The 19,220-nt window shown below is 45.2% G+C and overlaps 1 protein-coding gene across 9 annotated transcripts in view; it reads left to right on the top strand.

The window, feature by feature from the left end:
- Positions 1-19,220, top strand: part of EVA1A (eva-1 homolog A, regulator of programmed cell death) — a 212,752-nt gene that overhangs the window by 149,005 nt on the left and 44,527 nt on the right. The window contains exon 1 of one of the 9 annotated variants that reach the window (XM_041128815.1): positions 8,896-8,915. The exons of the other annotated variants lie outside the window; for them this stretch is intronic. The gene's annotated coding sequence lies outside the window, so the exon portion shown is untranslated. Of the gene's footprint in view, positions 1-8,895; positions 8,916-19,220 lie in introns of those variants that run through there. 9 annotated transcript variants of the gene reach the window in all.

Raw genomic sequence — 19,220 nt, 5'->3', positions numbered from 1 at the left:
CGCGCTTCAGGTGCTGCTTTTGGGTACTTGAAGGGTGGATAGGACCTGAAGCCCTTTAGAAATCCATCCATATATATAGGTGTTGAGACATGAGCCTCTGTCTAAAATGCAGGTTTTGGGAGTCTGTTTCTAAACTATGCTAAAACTTTACCTATGGGTGCTATAGTGGGAGATGAACATAATTTAATCCTTAATTATTTCAGCTCTAAATCTGAACCCACTTCATTTTAAGCTGACATCGCTCCACTGATTTCAGTGAAGTTATTCCCGATTTACAGCAGTTGGGGACAGATAAGAATCAGTCCCTTCATGTCTGCTTTTTTCTGCAACTTGCAAAGGAGAAAGCAAAACAAGAGAAACCCACTCAGGGTGAGATCATGATGGGAACTGAAGGGTCTTGATTACCACCAAGACCTTTCTGGCTTTTTTGGCTTTCCTGCTTGCCCAAAATCTTAGGGTTTTGTTCTGTTAATGGAACCTTGTTCTACACAGAACTGCTGTAAAAGCAAAGACCAGGGTCCCTGTCCCGCCTCTCTCCTTGTGCGCGCGTGTTCTCCACACCACACTTTCAGCGCTCATGTAGCCTTGACAGATGAGTCAAGGGATGGAGATTCCAGTTCTGCTGCTTACCTTGGGAAAGCGCTCTGGAGCTCAACAGACTTTACTGTCTTGAAATATTTCCTGTTGCACAACATAAATTGTCTGTTTCAGTTTAATCCTGTTGTCTTAAATTACCTCACCAAAGTACTACCTTGAGTAAAGTCTCTCTTCATGGCCACTTCACTGCAGCGGGGGAACCAGTATTGTAAGAGGCCGCAGGTTGTGAAGACTCTGCAAGAAGGTGGAGTGAGCACGTGGTTCCCTTCCCCCTTTCTCCGTCTTGCACAAGGGCAGGGTGAACAAGTCTTATTTTGTAACAGCGGGTCTGTGCTACTTCTAGTCCCTGAGCCAGACCCTTTGCTGCTCCACAAGCCCACGGTGGCCACCGAGATCTCCAGGAGAGATCTCTCATCGCTGGTGGCTTCTTACGGCTCTAGTGGTCCTTTCCTCTGAGCTGCTTTTCCCTGCTTCAGTGCTTGAGCTTGCTGTGGTGCTCCCTGTCCTGCCTGAGGTTGCTCCAAGGATGCTCTGCTGCTGCCCAGCCATCTGCTTCAGGTTCTGACGGGGTTCACCCGGGGAAGAGCAGCAGCGTTTGGGGTAGCTTTGGCCCGTTAACACTTGTGGGTGCTTCCTGGCTCTGTCCTGGCTGTCTCCCCAGGCTGAATCAGACACACCGTGTTCATCCACTTTGCTCTTGTTTAGCTCCAGCTCTTGCGGTATTTGAGTGCTGATGCACAAATTAAGGTAACATTTACATGCTCTAGTGAGTCTTCAGCTCGCCTGCACAAATCTCTTGTTTTCCTTCTTCTAATGCAATGCCACTACCTGGGGATAGTCCTTGCCTCCTTGCTCCAGGGAGCTGTTGATCCCTGCTCTGTTTAGAGGACATTGCCGTAGCAGTAAGGATGTGTAGCGGAGATGGTCAGGATCAACCAGATGATATCCCCGCTGCTGGCCAAATATAGCCGAAAAGGTGCATGCCTCCTTCCCTCTCCAAACAGTATCCTGTTTGCTTTGGCTATTTTTAAACATATTTGCTGCTGGAGACTGAAGCTTGCTATCAGTCTGAGCCTTGCCACCATGCGACTCACAGCTGTTTAAAATGGATTAATGCTGAGGCTGGAAGGACAGTTTTTGTTCTTCTGTCCACTGGCTTGGGGCTGCCAGACGTGTTGGTGGTTGTGGCAGAGTCGCTTGCTTCCCAGTAAATCAGCGAAGGGCACCAAACAGCTCAAAGCCAGAGGCTTTTCCTCCTTACTCCTGACGACTTCTGGAGTTGAACTGGTGAGAAGGAGGTGAGAGGCCTTTGTCTCCCATCAGCAATCCCCTCAGTCATCCTCTCCCTCCCTGGAAGTGTTATTTTTGGTTAATTCGTACAAGTCTGGGCCTCCTTGGTCTATCCTGTGGGAGGAAGCTTGAGGCTGGAATTTTGTAATAAAAGCCAGATTTTTCTCTGGAGGCAGAGTGGAGGAGGCCACTCCTGTTGCTTCTCCAGTTCTTGTTAGTTCTTGATCAGCTTAATCTGGTAACTGTGAAAGGTTTTCTTTCCCCGCTGAGAATAAACTTGGCCTCTGAGGAAGGTCAGCGTTGGGATGTTCACCCTGAGATACCTGATTTCCGCAGAGCCACTGGTGGGAATTCCAGCTCGAGCTGCTCAGACCTCATCTTCCTGATGCAAGTTCCCAGCAGTATCCTGGGATGAGTCTCTCTGAATGCACCCCAGGCCATTTGCACCATTGCAGGACCACAGCATTGCTAAAAACAAGGGGTTTTCCTCCAGTGTCCTTGGCCAGAGTTAGTTTGCTCTTACCCTGAGGAGCACAGAGCAGCCTGTCCCCTTCCACACCAGCGGCAGCTGGTTTTCACTGGAGCAAACACATCTTTCTACCTGCAGTTTGGAGAGTGTTCTCAGAGGCTTTCCGTGGTTATGAAAGAAAATACAGATCTGTCCCTCTGATTTCCTCTGTGACCATGACATTTCAAAGTTCTCCTCCTCCACTGACCATTGGCAATGGAAAGACCACCACTCCCTGCTCTCTCCTCTTTGACTGTCTTTCAAGTGGGGGTTGTTTCTACAGGGACCGGCGCAGTGGAAAGCTGAGAACATCTGAAGCTGCCATAATTCAAATATGCAGGTGCTACCTTAACTTAAATATATAGAGAGAGCTTGCTAATTAAATCTGAGTTTGCTTCTTGGTCATCAGTCACTGTACTAAGGATAGAGATAACAACAGCTGAAGCTGGTATCTCATTCTCATTGGCACCTGGCACACTACCTGCAAGATACTCTTGTGGAGTTTCCCAGATGGACTTAATTTCACTAGCTTAATAATATACATCTTGTGCTCCTTTTATTTTACTGGTGACTGTGATTCCCCCCCGACATAGCCGAAATTATGCTTGTATTTCTTTTTTTTTCTTCTTCTTTATTAATGCATACATGGACTGTATAGTCTTCAGAGATTTATTTTTCTTTAATGAAATCAGCCTCCTTTTCCTGGCTAGTGTAGTGCATGAATGTCACATTTAAATATGTGCTTTCAAGCTCAGTCCTTTCCCTCAGACATATTACTTTACACTACATTTGGCTGTGTTAAACTGCAGTGCTGATTTACTACATCAGTGACCATGAAAGACTCAAATTCCTCTGACCCTTGTTTTGTTTTTTCTCTCTATTTACTATCCACAATGCTCTGTTTTTTGGAATAGTTGGCAGATTGTGAGCTTAAATTTCTTATTTCTTTTCCTCCACTTGATTCAATGGTTACAATCAGATTAATATATTTAGCAGATTTAGAGCTGATTACAGAACAAGTCCAAAAAGCTCTGCTGAGAGCAATGATGCCACGAATGACACAGCAGTGTGTGCTGCCAGGTACCAGGTGTGCACAGGAATGAAGGAGTAGAGATCTGCCCAAAGTACAGGGAAGCTCCCTTATCTCTCTTCCACAAGCAGGAGTTGGAAGAAGGGAGCGATCAACTGCTGGTGACAGTCCTTGCTTCCTTTTTTTTTCTTGAAGTCGTCTTTAAGTGTTTTCTGTTCTCTGCTGCAATTTAGAAGTGAGAAGGGTGCTCTTCAGCCAGCTAAGGAGGCTTGAACAGCATCAAGCCTGCAAGGAGGGTTACCCTCTCCTCCTGAGTTTTGTGTCCAAAAAATTGTCACCTCTCTTCTCAGTCCCACACTTGCAACCGTTGGCATGTATGGAAGATCTGGGTATGAGATTTGGTCAGCCAGAGTCTAAATAGCTCTCGGTATTGAGTCTTATTGTTTGAAAGCCAAACAAATGCAAAATTGGGAATTCCCTCCTGTTTGTTTGCTTACTTGAAGAACCCTGGGCTAGGGAAACCTGCCAGGCATGCTAACTCTTCCTGACAAACTGCTTTAAAATGGGTTGCATGTAGTGAGAGCAACAGTGGCAGCAGAAACCCTTCCCGGAGAGGAAGGAGTACACCACGGGCACCGTGGCAGTAGTCAAGTCAACCTCCAACTTCTGCTTGTGCCTTCCTGCATGGGTCTGCATCACCTCTCCTCCAGGTGGATACTGCGTCAGGTGGTGAACATCTCATGCACGGCTATTGAGAACATCCAGCTGGTATTTAGGAAAGGCTTCTCTGCCATGTCAACCAGCTTCTGAGAGGACCAAGCCAGGAGGTAGGTGCCTATTCAGGTATTAGCCCTGTGCTTGGTGTTTCCAGCTGGCTGGCTCTCAGCAGTTTCTCACTTGGCACACAGGAACACCTAATTGCCCTGCACAGACACCCTGTCTGCCTGGACCCTACGTGTAGGCTTACAGGTTCTGAGTCACTCCTCAGAAATTCAGTGCTCTCCTTTTGCCTGTGTTGAATGCCTGAACACTTAAGATAGGTGCTCTGGGTCACGCTGCTGGGCGGGATGTCTACGGGATTGTTATTGTGACACCAAGGTAAGGCTTTTATTAAACGTGGCCCGAAGTCAACTTTCCATAGCTCGGCTTTTGCAGGTGCAAAGGACAGGCTACAATCTGGAGAAGTATTGTTGGCCTTAAATCAGTATTTGCAAAGCGGTATGCAAGGCACCGCCTGTTGTTGTTGCTAAGAGAAATTATGCATGTTAGGAAGAGGATCACATGGCTATCACACCATGCAATCTGACTTTATTTTCCAACAACACTAAATACTCGCTGATTCTGTCCAGACCTTGCCTGTTCTGTAATTTTCTAGAGCTGCCTCTGAGGCAGGAGCTTGCTTGCAAAAAAAAAAATTAAAAAAAATGTATCCATCCAGGGCCCTAGTTTGCTCTCTGCACAGCTTTAACTGTGCAGCTCACTGCCAAGCATCACACAGCAGAGCAGAAAGCAAGGCAGAGAAGTGCTTGTGAATCACCATGGAACAACAACAGCCGAGCCAAGTGGACCCATGTGATTTTAGGCAGGGCTCAAGAATTTTGTTCCTTTAGCTTCAACCCAGGGGGCAAATTTGTTCATTTCCCTGGCATTGCAACAATGATAAAGCCTCTGCACCCATTTGCCCTGAACCGGTAGGGTTTCTGCTCTGAAACGCTTGCCGTTCCTATTATGTGTAATAATAGCAGTTAAAGGAAAGGTGGAGATTTGGTGGGACCAATTCTCAGGTACACTAAGCTGCTTTTTCCCCCTCCTGAGTATATAAAATACCCTTAAAGCAAATGTAAATGGTGTCATCAAAGTAGTACAAGTGGATTCCAGAATCAGAAAAATAGGTTCCCTGCTCCGAAGTGAGTAAGTTTTGCAAACATTTGTGGGGAGGTGGATACCAAACTGTGAGTTGTCACCTATCCCTCTGAGACAGATGCTTAGGACAAAGTGCTGTTGTCTGATGGCCACAATGGATGTTGGAGGGAAATTTTAAGAAGGTTGAGGCACCTGTGTCTGCGGACACCGCGTGCTCCAGTGGTTCATCTTTCCCGTGCACTTGGTGCATGCAGGTTCCTGAGCCTTATCTGGGTGGATACCAGTTGGGTTGGACTAAAAGCATGTGAGATAGCTGTGTAATAGCATACACAGTCAAGTTTCAGCACCAATGCTTGTGTCCTGAACTGTTCACTACTATAGAAATTCACTACCGTAGAATTCACCACTATAGAAATAGCGTAAGAGCTTTCTTGACCTTTGATTCTTTCATTTCATGGCAGAGGTCACATATTTTGAATCAGGTCAGAGGTAAAGTGAAAGCATATAGCAAAGAGCAAAAGACAACCTGAACTAGGGAGGAAGGAATAAAGGTGTTTTCTGGGAAATACAGGAATGCAGGCAAAGATATGAAGAAAACCACCCGCTTGAGAGAAGCAACCTTGAGGGGTGGACATAAAACTTCTAACTTGCCTTTCCATGTCTCCTGGACAGCCTAGAGTTATTTCACAAAAGCACAGCTTGAAGCAGGCGCCCTAAATTATAGCCCTATTGCAGTGGCTCTTTGGGACCTAATGTGCCCCGTAGGACTGCTATGGATCTGAGGCAGAGACTAAGTGCAACTGGAAGATGTAAGAAGCCTGTGTCCTCCACCAGTCCAACATTCATGACAGTAGGAAGATCATCTTATCCAATTGCAAAATGGGAGTGCTACCTCAAAGCCATCTTGTGAGAGGTTTCATTCATTCGTGCTTGCAACATGCTGGAAAAACGGAAAGCTCTATGTGCCTGCTTTGTGTTATTAAGGAGGGAAGGTTGGGAAAAATCCCCATGACTTTCTGTTGTACATGTTGCTTAAGAAAAGACATGCTGTCCGTGGCGGGACCTCACAGCATGCTAATTCTCAAAGTGCATATGCAAAAGTTTGAAACCGGAGGTTTTATTGACCCTGGAAGAAAAAGCAGATTCCAAACAGGGTCTCAGAAAAAAAATCTCCTGTTTCATCAATATTTGCTCTTGCTTTATTGATGAATGGATGCGGCTTGCCTGTGTTGTGGTTTTGTTCTGTTTATCTTCTGAATTTGCATGCATTTTATTTCTGGGCAATTATAGTTTCAAGAGCTGGCTGCAAGGTAGGCAGCTGAAGAGCCACGTCATCTCTTCCATCCTCTTTTTCACTGAATTTCTGAGCTTGGGGTCTTGCTTTTGAGCACAAATTTTGTGATGGGGACTGTAGGGACTAGATTACTACAGGGAAAATGTGAACCTCCATCAGGGTTTGAACTTTGGTCTGCAGAAAACAACCTGATATTTCAATCTGCCAAATAACTTTGGGCCATAAGGAGCTACAGATTAAAAACTCATAGTAGAGGAAAACTTAACATAAAATCTCCATGGATTTTAAGAGAATTAGTTCTACCTTGTTATTGCCATTGAACTATGAGACTTAGAGAAGTATGAAGTCAACCTGCTCAGAAGTCCTCAGGAGGAAACATGGACTGCTTGAGGGTATCTGTGGGGTTGTTTCCCCCTTGTCCATGGCTGGGTAGTTGATTCAGCTGTTGCGCTGCCGTGGTGCAACATACAGTGACAAGTCTTTCCTGTAAGGTTCAAAGGACAAAGAGAAGAAGTCAGTGCTAGGGCAGGTTGCAGTTTTTGTGGGGGAACATCTGTGATCCCTCGTTCCTTCTTCTAAGTATTTAATCCGTTATATCACTATGCAGAGTCTGGTACTGTAGGACGATACCAAATTGTTCCGTTTGACTTCAGTTCAGCTTTTTTTGCTCTTTTAGTCTGAACGTAGGCTCATTATGGCTGCTATTTACCAGGAGGCATTGTAGAAAAATTCTAGCGTGCATTTATTTAAATAACATCTGATATATTCTGGAGGATAGACAGCATGGAGTAGCTATAGTGCTGTTTCCAAAGAATTTAAATGGCATCCTTGGCAAGAAAATAGAGAGGAAGGAAAGATCTGTTACATATGCCTGTGTATTGCCCCTAGAATAGGATCAAAGTTATGAAAAGAAACTGTGGTTTGTTTCTCCACAGTTGTTAGAGTTCACAAACTTCCCGGGATCTACATTTCAAGGCTTTCATCAACGAGATTTTGTACATTTACATTTGTTCAAAATAGTTTCCAGGCAGTGGGTGATTAGTGGTTAGAAGTGGCTTGCAGTTTGGTGATAATTTGATTAAGTGAAATCCTTAGGAAAATGAGCATTCCAGATCTTCCGTGTTTCCCTGCTTCACCTGTGGACCACGACTCCTTCCCCACCCAATCTCACAGGAGGCATCTCCTTTATCTCCTCTGTTTCAGAAAGGAACAGATGAATGCTAGTCAGGAAAAACAGGAGGATGCCTCCTGCCAGAATGAGCAGCAGGAAAAGACATTAACTCCAGAAAAATGCCACTTTTACATTTTTCCAGGAGAACTGAAAATGCAGTAATTACATCCCTCTCCCTAAGAACTCCATGTACTCCTGTTCTTTTGAATTAATTCAGCATTAAGGACTGTGCTGTGCTACTGCGCACTGTGGAGTTACAGTGTCTCCAGAGATGGAGGAAGCACAAGGTTCTTGGTATCTTGAGAAGACTCGCACCTCCTTGACATGCCAAGGAGGGCACTCCCCAGTAGCATCGTCTGGAGCAGCACTCCTTCAACTATAAGTCTGAGGCAGTCTGCAAACAAATGAAGAAGACCCATACCTGTACATTTCCATGCTGGCCAGTGAGCCAGCAAAGAAAATGGGGAAAATAAACGTAAGAGGTAAATATTCAAAGTTTAGCCAATTTTTAAATTATGTATAAATGAAAATAATTTTTCTACTGTTGCAAGCTGGGCCATGGATGTTTTTTTATAAGAAGGTGAAGTGATATAAGAGTAGAGCTTGACCTGTCAGTCCTTGCTAATAGAAGGACCATCTTGTGTCCTGCTCCTTCATTCGGAAGTGGGGAGAGTGAAAGGCACAGTTAAGTACTTAAGAAGGTACCTTTAAAAAAATCTTTGCTTTACTCATTTACTTCAGGAAATTTTGGTTAAAAATATTGATCTAAAAAAAGGATTATGTCTTTCTGCCTTCCTGTAAAAACGGTGGATATATGCCTGTCATAGTCACTGACTCATGTATTTCTAGTTGGTGGGGATGGATTTACAAATGTTTCGACTTACAAACACACATGGATTTACAAACAGTTGCTTGAAGTGGTTTTGCAGATCTCCTTGGGATAATGACATATTCGTGTCTCCAAACCATAGGCTTAATACCAACGCAGTGCTACCTGGAATGGCAGAAGGAGAGAAACACTCTTACCTTCCCTGTGTCCTGGAGACTTTTCCAGCACTTGGCAAGCCAGCATGGGCCTGCGTGGAGCAGTCGTCGCTGGCCACTGTCTCGCATTCTTCTGGCCACCACCTCACAAAGCAGGCCAACCCAGCTGTTTTCATAGGTACCTAAATAAAAGGTGAAAAAGGACTGGTGAGACCATTCAGTCCATCTTCCTGGATAGCAGCAGCCATACACTTCCCTTGAATTGACTTCCATGGCAATTACAGCAGGCATTCCATCTTTCTTTTTCAAGTGGTACCATCCTTGGCAGTGGTAATTCCACCACTGCGGCAGCTGACGTATATGGGTACAGCCGTTGCTGTCTCTTTGGTCCTGGATCCCTCTGAAGCAGCGTATGTGACATTAGTGGTCCATATGTCCTTGTTTTGGACACCCTGAGCTGCAGCAGATTCTCTCAGGGAGTGCGTCCAACTTCATTTGCAGGACCTGTGTATGAAAAACATGTCAGATCCCTCAGGACGATTTTCAATCTAAACCTATTTAAAACTTTATATGGAAAAAGAAAGGTCTGAAAGTCCACACTCAGCAATATAGTATGCATGAGACTCAGTTAATTCACCTTGAAAGAGGCCTTTAAGAGAACTTGCAAATGCATGCTGCCTTAGGGATAGGACACGGGTGAGCGCACAAGAGCAGCACCAGATAAACAGAAAACATTGCAGCAACCTAACTAGGAGGTCATGGGATCCGCGTAGCTGGCAGCATTGCTAAGCACATCAGTTTGCGCTGTGGCTGTTTTTTCTCACAGATGGGATAAAAATAAGATAGATTAAGTATATCCAAGAAAAAATAGTTTTACAAAGGCTTGAGCAAGCTGCCAATGTCAGCAAAGGCAGCCAGTAATGTAAGCAAACTTCAGAGAAGGAAAGCTGCGGAGTGTCCTGCCGGCGAGAGCAAAGGGGACCGGCTCTGCACCCTGGCTGCATGTGGGGTGAGGGGTTGGCTGGGCCATCAGGTTGATTTGTGTCTTCTGTGTTTACCAAGGCAGATCCCAATGGAAAGGGAGGTTTTTCTTTTAGCCGATAAGTATTCCTGCCTCTAATTTAAAATGTTTTTCCCCCTTCTGTGGCCCTTTGAGTTAACCTCTGCCATGCCAAGTCATTCAGGCTGATAGGTAGGTGTTGAGGGCCCTGCAGAAATTTGGAGCCCCCTGTCACTGCTCTTATTGCCTGTTCTGCTTCTCCAGGGTTAGATCTACATTTGGCTGGGACCTCGCACCCAGCTTTCCAGCAGATCCTTAGGAATGGCCAATTTAGGCAAAGTGAGGAACTGCTCCCTTAAACTGGATCTTGTATCAACAGAGTGAGCAGCATCGCCTCGGCTGCCTGTGCTGTAGGATGCTCCCCGGCGAGCACGAAACTGCAGTTAGGATGTACGATGGAGCGAAAGCAAATGGTGTATCAGGGCTTTGCAGGGCTCAGAGATGAACCACAGTTACTGCTTCTCGGTGGCTCTGTAGTAACTGGCTGTCAGCTTGGTCTCAGGCAGTGGCAGATCATCTGCCTTCATTTAGTTGGCTGTGAAAGTGGCTTCCTGTTGATTTCTGCTCTGCCTTTCCTTTTTTTGGAGAGTCACTCCAGCTGGGTCAAGGCTAACGGTGTACTGGGGCTCCGTACATTAAGTCTTCAGGGGTGCTGATGCATAGAAAAACCCCTTACCCAGCAATAAGAGGGTGAGAGCAAGTCTGAAATTGGCCTCCTCTGATTTGGCAGTACTTTGCTTTGGGGAGGTGTAAATGGTAAGGGGCACGGTCAGAGGGAACAAAAGCCAGAGAATATCATTCTCCGCTAAGTAACAGTTATTTGTTGGTCTCTGGAGTAGTTACTTCAGACAGGTTTTTAAATGCACTTAATTCAGAAGTAATCTTGGTGAAAGGGGGGTTGGGATCGGGCAGGGAACATTCTGGGGATAGACATCTGCCTCTTTTTGGTTAACGACCATATTTGTTACATTAAAACAAATACCACTATCTGACTGAGAGAGCTTGTGGAAGGAGGCCAGAAGATAAACTGTGTTGCTACTGACAAGATAATGGATCAGAAAAAACCAAAAGGTTGCAGTGCTAAAAAACCCCAGAAAACTCAATCAAAAAGCTGTTTCTCATTTCTTCTTACATTGCCCTGAAAATTAAGACAAGTGTAGTTTTTCAGCTCAGCCTCACTTTGTAGAGTTGGTGGGTTTTACACTTGGCGAAAGAGAATTCTAAGTTTCCTTTCCCACGTTGTTGGAGAACTGCATCAGAAAGGTGTGTGAGTGGCAAAGTTCACTCCCCTCCATGCATTAGGGCCAGGGGTTTGACGCGCCTTATATGAGAAATAGTAACCAGATACAAAAATTGCGTCAAGACTCTTGGACGGCCAAGAGAGAGTTGGATCTAGACACTCATTTTGGCCCTCTTCTCTATAGCTAGTGTCTGTCTGTCTGGATCTCTGGAAGCAATGCCATTAATGCCAACGCACCGATCCCTCTGTCTGTCTGGCCAGCCACATCGGTCTCCCATCTGGGTATGATGCAATTTCCTTTGCTTCTTTATTGGGAGATTAAAGGAGCTGCCTCTTCTCCCTTTTCCTTGTAGATAATTTATTGTTTCTGGATTTAATAACTTTTTGTATTTGGAGGTTTCCTGCAGATGAATTAGGAGCAAATGTGAACATTGCAATGACAGCATTTTTAAGGCAAGTATCTACAGTACAGGCTACCTGTTTCCTGATCCCCCTGTTGTATAGATCGAGATTCATGTATATACCCTAGCTGTCACTGGAAAGGCAGCTTTGGCTAATAGGTGTTGTTTCTTAGAGTAAATTTAAGAGGGAATTTGTCTTAAATGTCTTTCTAGTAGCTGTTGGTAAGTTCAATGGTGACATTAAGAACTGCTTCAAAAAGTTCAGAATTCTCCTCTTGGTGTTTGGCCCATTGAGTAACGTGTGTGCTCTCGAAACAGTGGGACATCACTCCTTACCACCAAGTTGTGCATCTGGAGGTCCCTCCTACCCAGAAGCTTCATTTGCCTCTCTTGTAAGCAGCAAATGGCATCTGCCATAACGAGTCAGTAGTGTTTTGTAGGGATTTACTTTAATAAGACATTGAGCTGGAGATCTGGCTGGAGTCGTTAGCTCCAGTCCACTTGCTGTAGGGGCCAGATGTAATTCCATAAGGTCTAACAGGGCTATACTATCTTAGCACATGCCATCTCATCCCCTGGGAATTGACCCTGCAGCTGTGAGTTTAGCCGTGCTGGGCTGACTGCGCACACGTTGGCTCTGCTAAAGCCGTTTTGTCACTGCAGCCCTGTGCCCCACGGAGAAGCTCTGCTTGTGGGACCGAAAGGGACTGCTTGTTCTTCAGCCCAAGTGGTGAAGTTGTGCCCTTTCGGGCTCTCCAGGGCCCCATTTCAGTCCTGACACCTTGGGGGACTTGCCATGTGATGTGGCTGTTCTTTCAGGACACAGCTAACTAAAGCTATTTATTTATTTTTATTGTTAATCACAGGAGTAGCATAAAGAAATACAGACGTCTGTCAGCTTTGCAGCAAGTTGCAGAGACCACTTTGTGGCAAGTTTGGGTTGCTTCCATATTTCCAGTTGTCCCATTTTCTCAGACATAGAAGACTCCCCTGAGTCTGAAACTCTGGCCTTAAGGTTTCCAACGTTGTTTCTTTCTGCAACAGTTCTGATGGATTTTTTTTTTTTTCCCTAAGCAAAAGTCTGCATGGGAATGCTCTTTCCAATTGTACCTCCTTGGTGGTGTCTGCCCTGTTGGTGATACATGTCGAGGTCTCTGGACTGCCATAGACTGGCAATGTGGGTGAGCATCTCTGATGGGGTTTTGTGAAATGAGACTCAGAGCAGTGTCCTGCTTCAGCACGAGGTTATGAAGAGTAGTGTTTTGGAGCTGGCGAGTTGTTTGGGCACTGCAGTAGATGGCAGCTGCTTTAAGTACATCCTCACAACTCGCATTAAACGGCGTCTCATGCTAGTTTCAGCAGAGACTCCAAAGAGAAAATTCTTGCACATCTGTGAGAAGTCTCTCTTGCCGGGAGCCAAGACACGGAGGAGAAGCAGCTGACGCAGCCACCCTTGCTCTGCTTATCTTGTGCGTTACTGTTGAGGCCTGAGCTTTGGCCAAGAGTGCCTTCTGTCTCTGTGCAGACATTCTGCCGTGACTCTGTCTGGGCATGCACTCTGGCTAGGAGGAGGCAGGTAACAGCTCTGCGACATGGCTGAGGATGACGCCTGCCCGAGGAGGTCGTCTTCTCCCGAATGGTGCTGGGAAGCATGTGCTGGGATAGACTGAGCTGTGATGCTTGGATGAAGGGAGACTTATCTCCTTGGCTCCTGGGAAGAAGCATGCAGGTCTAGTTATGTTACAGGTGGCTTCAGACTAAGATTTGTCCTCACTGGCTCATTGCAGAAGGTCTAGGAGGATGCTCCTCTCCGGGTTAGGTGATTACCAACATGCATGGGCAGTGGATTAGGGCTTGCACCCATGCTTGCCTCCTCAGCCTAAAGTGCTGCATAGTCTTGTGGCACTCCTGTTTTGCAACTGAACTGAAGATGGTTGGTCAGAATGTACGAGAGGTGTGTTTGCAGGATTAACGGTCTGTAAAGCAATCTGGTTGCTTTGCTTAATTAAGGCAGTGTGGTAGAAGGATCTTGTCATCCACGGTAGAGGAACAGTCTTTCTGCATCCACCTGCAGATATTTCCAGTGGTCTGTGGGTCGGTACATTCCCACTCCATGTTCTGTCTACTATAACTGAATAATTAGTAATTCTCCCCATGAGAAACCCCAATCTGTCAGTTTTACTGGCCAACAGTAATAACCAGCGAGCAATGAGCGGCTGCTAACGCTGCAGAAACAGCCCTTATCAGAGGCAGCTCAGCGGCTGATAATTATCTCCTTCAGGGAGAAGCTTTGCAGGGGAGTTCCCACCTCACTAGATCTTTGTTTCACTTGAAATATTTTTGGTTGTGTATCTTGGTTCAACATGCCTCCAGTCCTTTTAGTTGGTATGAAGATTCACAGCTGGAGTCTCCATATATGGAGCCCCATAAGGGCTTGCAAAGGTCTTTTCTTTGAACGCATTGACACTTCCCCCTGTGGTAAGGCAATGAGTGATACGCAGGGTTTAGTACTCAGGATAAGTGATGGGCTGGGAAGGCACTTGGACCATGTCACACAGAGGATTTTAGGGCTTCTCTCTGGTAGAAAGGTGGATCCATCTCCCGTGACTGTTCACAGCCCTGCAATGAACACAGTCTATATCCTTTGTAATGATGCCTTTTTTCTTCCTCCTCAAATAAGGGGTTGCTTTACTTACCTGGATTTACAACTCTGTCAGCCAAACTCTATTAATAAATTTCCTAGTAAAGACATAGCTAGTCTCTGCCAAAAAGTTTTTTCTCTCATGTAGTTTAACTCTATTGCTTGGAAGGAGAAACTAAGCAGCAAATAGAGTTCCTGGCCCCAGCATGAGGTACTGTTTGCATAGCCATGTCAAGTGTGTGATTTTTCACACATGTCATTGACAAAGCATTACTGGCAAAATGTTTATATACAAAATGAGCCAATGTTGCTTACCTTCTCCATCTGCTGGAGAAGGTCCAGTCCCACTCACCCACCTTTTACCAAAAGCTTAGTGGAGAGACCCGCAGAGCTGGTGGCATGGTGATAGATGCAGTAGAGAACATAAAGAGTTAAATGCCAAGTTTAGCTGCAGAGGTTTTCATTGTCACAACCGGGGAAAGTAGAAACACAGTCTGAATAAAGGGTCTGATGATGCTGGACTGTGAGCAGGTTTTGAACCCCCCAATCTCCCCAGCACACCAGCACTTAGCCCTCGGTCGTCTGAATTATGCAACATTACATATCCCTCTTAAATGGGCCAATTATTTCTCTATGCAAGAGTGACTCAGAGAGATTTTCCTCTCCGTTGACTATGAAATATATATTTCATTTTCTTCAAGAAAGCCCTTTTTTTTTGCAATTCGAGTGAAATCAATATTCTAAAATGGCATTTCAATAAAATCAAGGTTGTAAAGTAAACAGGGTAATGAGAAGACAAGCGCTGTAAATAGATTTTCAAATGTCAGACAGTTGATATATATTTTCAAATACATAACTTGATTTCACAGTGATAAATATGGGAGACTGATAGCAGATGAACAAGAACTACGGAAGGAGAGGAGCTATGTGAAACTCCCCGTGTTTTTCTCCTTAGCTAGTGGCAACCTGCAGGCGTGTATGGGACTCCCCTGGATTGAAGAGGGAGGACAGGTATTGTTTTTATGTATGGTCTTGGCTGGAAAAAGGCAACTTTACACTATACTTAGAGCCTCTAGTGTTGCAGCAAGTCACCTCCTGGATTTTTTGCCTCAACAGTGGGATGCGTAGGGGTTAAAGGAGGCAGAGGGTATTAGGGAAGGGCTGCAGGGGGTCATTGCATGAGTCAGTATTGCACTGATGCCCAAACCGATGGTGCTGGAATTGCCATGTCTCCTATGTCTGTACAAATCCCCCAGCTTTACCTAACCTTTCACATGCTACACAAATGACTCCCTCTTGCTTTTCCCAGGAACATGCGGTGTGTTTCTGCTCTGCTAAGCAGTGGCCACGTTCCAAGCAGCAGCGGCTGCATATTTACGCTCTTGTATTGGAACAGGACTCGCATAGTTTGAATCATCACTTGCAGTCACCCACAGCAGAAACATTTGTGATTAGAAACTTGTGAGATCATCCCCGTAGCTTGCAAAAAAGGTTTGGCATCTTTCTGGGGAGAAAAGCAACTGGAAGACAGAAGAAATTATACGCCCTCAGCGGTGAAAGTTGACACAAAGGAGGCAAGTGTAGAACTGCCACATTACCCTGAAATGGCTTTGAGGTGGTGAATGAATAGCAAACAATGCGATATATTTTCTGTATTTTCTTAATCGCAGTATCCCTCCCTAAAATGTCATCCTGATTTCCCAAGGGGTTGTAAGAGTTAAAGGTGGTTGGTTTGCAGGCCGGAGAGGGGTAAATGGACCTAACTCACCTACGAATCAAGCTTTCTGAATTAATTGCTATTATCTTGATTAGAAAGAAAGTTTGGGAACATTTTAACATGAAATGAAAGAAGCTTACAAGAAAGTAATTGAAGTAATGAGGGGATAATTGAGATATGATTTCAAATTGATTAAAAAAAAAAGAGATAAGACATGAAAGCTGAGAATTAATAGAGCCAGCATCTCCTATCTTTGCAGAGCTGGTGAGCAGGGATGTGACATTTGGCAGATGAAGACAGCATGGCTTTGGGCTTGGAGTTCTTCATCCTGCTTCATTTTTCAGGCTTGTCACCACCTGCACATGCATTTTTGAGAGTGGGAAGTTTCCCGTCCATCAGTGAGCGATCTGGGGGGTCAGTGCATCTATGTGACATCCGTGGCATCCAGCAGTGTGCTGAGCTTTGCTGAGCTGCCATCTGTCACCTTGCTGATTTTAGCCAGGTATTCTGGATTTCTGAACAATGGTGATTTTTTTAATTCGGGAAGCTGCTGTTGACATCACCCTAAACGTGAGCTTCGGCATTTTCTTTGATGGGGGAAGCAGATGTGGTGCTGCCACACTTTGCTGCCGGGAGTCCAAGGTAAGACTCAGACCTCCCAGACTTTCCTGTTGTTTCGTCTTAATCCAGGAAATTAGGCTGGCATCTTTCTTATTCCTGCTGGTTAGAGAGACTTAGAGCTTTCATTAGATGCTGGATTTTGATCTTGGCTAATAAAAAGCAAAGAAAAATCATGCACGCAGTCTGGCAGGGGGATTGAATATTTGTGCAATATGAAAGGTCCTCTCAGGTGTGGCTTGTGCTGTATGGTTTGTGTAGTGTTCAGCAAGGCCCTGTCAGTGCTGGGGTTTCCTGTTGCTCATAGCATTCCTTCACTATTACTTTTCTTTTTTGTCTTGCTTTGTAGAATTTGATCTCTGCTTTAAATTATGTCTCCGGTAACGTGTGTGCTCTGATTATTGCAATGTGCCTCACTGAATAGGGATCATTCCCTTCCTCAGCCTCAATTCGCTTCACCTTGGCTTATAACTTTACTTTCTGGGGAAAGGAAAGGTTTGTTTTCCTTTGGGATTGCTGGAGATGATGGTCTTTGATTTCTATGTCCATGGCCTGAAATCGTTCTCAAATCCAGCCTGTCATATTGAAATGATTTACTTCTTTCATTGTTTGAATCTCCCCGTTATTTCTTGGCAATTCTGTGTGCGAGAACGTTCATTCCTGCATTTACCAGGGCTTTCTGCATCTGACTGGACTGGCAGGTTCACATCTGTCTTTCATAAGGAGGATTTTTCAGACAAGAACTCCCTGGAAAGGGATTAAGCCTTTTTGTTGTTGTTGTTTTTGTTGGTCCCAAGTTTGTTGCTGCTGAGAGGATGATAAATGCTATGCACAAGACACACCACGACAAATGCACGCCCCTTTGAGAGGATGGATGTAATTGTCTCTTTGCCTCTCATCACGTATATTACAATTTAAGTTAATGAAAAGCCAGCAAGTGCTCATAGTGCAACAACCTGTGCAGTGCAGAGCAGCTCTGAGGTTGTGGCAGAGGGCTGCTTGGTAGTTCTGAGGCAGTGTCCAAAATGGATAAAGCAGGACTTTGAGGGGCTGCATATCAGTGTTTTCCTACCTTAAGCCTGTTTGTATACTAATTCCCTATGGATCAGGCACCTCCATTCAATATATATTTGCTAGTGGTGGATAACATGAGAAAAGTTCTGTCTGTGCAGTGAACTAGCTTTTCTTATGGCTCTGGGGGTCTGCTAATTTTTTTTAGATAGATAGATAGATAAAGTGTTAGTTAGATAGAGTTTTTAGTATCTACATCCCTCCCCGGCACGGCTGAAGTGCCTAAGCCCAGACCTCCAAGTAGTTACCATCAGTGCTTATGTGGTATCCGCAGGTAAAATTGTGTCTGAACACCTTGAATGGGTTTGTTGAAAGCCCTGTGAAGCAGAGCCTGGGATCACATAGGCAGTTGTGGGGCAGAGCAAGGAAGCAGCTTTAGTCTTTAGTTTACTCTGACACTGACTTGCCTTGGTGGCCTTGGGCAAGTCAATTAACGTCCATGGTTTAGCTTTCTCGCTTGTGAAAGGTAAATGCTATGCTGGTTTTACAACATAGGTGGTGTTTTTGAGAGTTAATTAGTTGGCGTTTGAGGCACAATAGTTTTATATAGGGATTATTCATCAAGTCCTTGGTCTCTTTGCTCAGGAGGGTGTTAATTGCTCTCTGGTTATGGGATGGCTCTGATGAGAGTAAAGGCATATGGAGGTGAGTGTGTGATTAACAAAGCAAGCCTGGGGTAGAACAGATTTCCCCAGGCAAGAAATTGAGCCACTGTTGGCCGCTGGCTTTTCTTTTGGCATGTATTCCTGAAAAGACCCCAGTTCAAGGAGCACCCCATGATGACCCCACGTTCATCTTGGTGCTTTCAGGACTGCTCACTCACTTTCAGAGGTGCTCAGCTACATAAGGGCAGGAAGGATCTGAAATTCCCTCCCGCTCCTATCTGTGTGGCCAGGTGAGGAAGTCAGGAACGTAATTTCATGCACCATAAATACTAATAATTCCAGGTACTTATGATTTGAGCATGCACGTTAATGTGGTGTGAGCTCTCTCCCTTGGCTGGAGTTGGTGTAATCACACTTAGGACCTGTTTGTCTTGGCAGAGCTGCCCTTATGAATGAGGTAACTTAGGAAAAGACATTCCTTCACTCATGGCAAACAGCTAAAAATATCTGAACTTCCACAGGCCTGGAGAGGAGAGCAGGAGTCAGGGTAAAGCTCAGAGCATGGACCTCCAGAGGTGCAATTTTGAGCTCCTTTGCAGAACTGAGCAGGGGCTGCAGGTCCCCGTCACCCTGCACATACCACCTTTGTTGGACCAGGCTTTACTGCGGAGCATGTCTTGGGGCTCAGAATGCTTTGCTCACATTTAGCCACTCAGAGCATGCAAGTTACAGCAAATGACCTCTGTTCTTGCTGAAAACCCTGTTTTACTACTCAGCGACTTACATATTGAGTTTACAAGAGTGATGCAAGAGCCTCTGCTCTGCAAATAGCTGTGAGAGCATCTTGGGTGATGACTGCTGCTTTGGGACAGAGTACACAGCACTCTCGTTAACCAAAGATGGGTTGAAGATGAATATGCTTTTCTTCTGCCCTTTAAAATGAAAATTAAGCAGCCTTCCTCTTTGATGACAGGAAGAGATGCTTGTAAAGGCTTAAAGCTAGGGCTGTTAAACTATTTGGACACGCGGGGATGGCCTAGTTTGAACTGACCAAGGGCTGATAGTTGCCTTTCGTGTGTGTGTGTCTGTGTTTAAGAGAAGTTTTTCAAAATGAAACAAAACCCCCATCA

This window comes from Aquila chrysaetos, chromosome 15, assembly GCF_900496995.4.
Source record: "Aquila chrysaetos chrysaetos chromosome 15, bAquChr1.4, whole genome shotgun sequence".
Classification (NCBI taxonomy): Eukaryota; Metazoa; Chordata; class Aves; order Accipitriformes; family Accipitridae; genus Aquila; species Aquila chrysaetos.
Note: the sequence above shows the minus strand (reverse complement) of the source record. Positions and strands in the feature narration are given on the sequence as shown.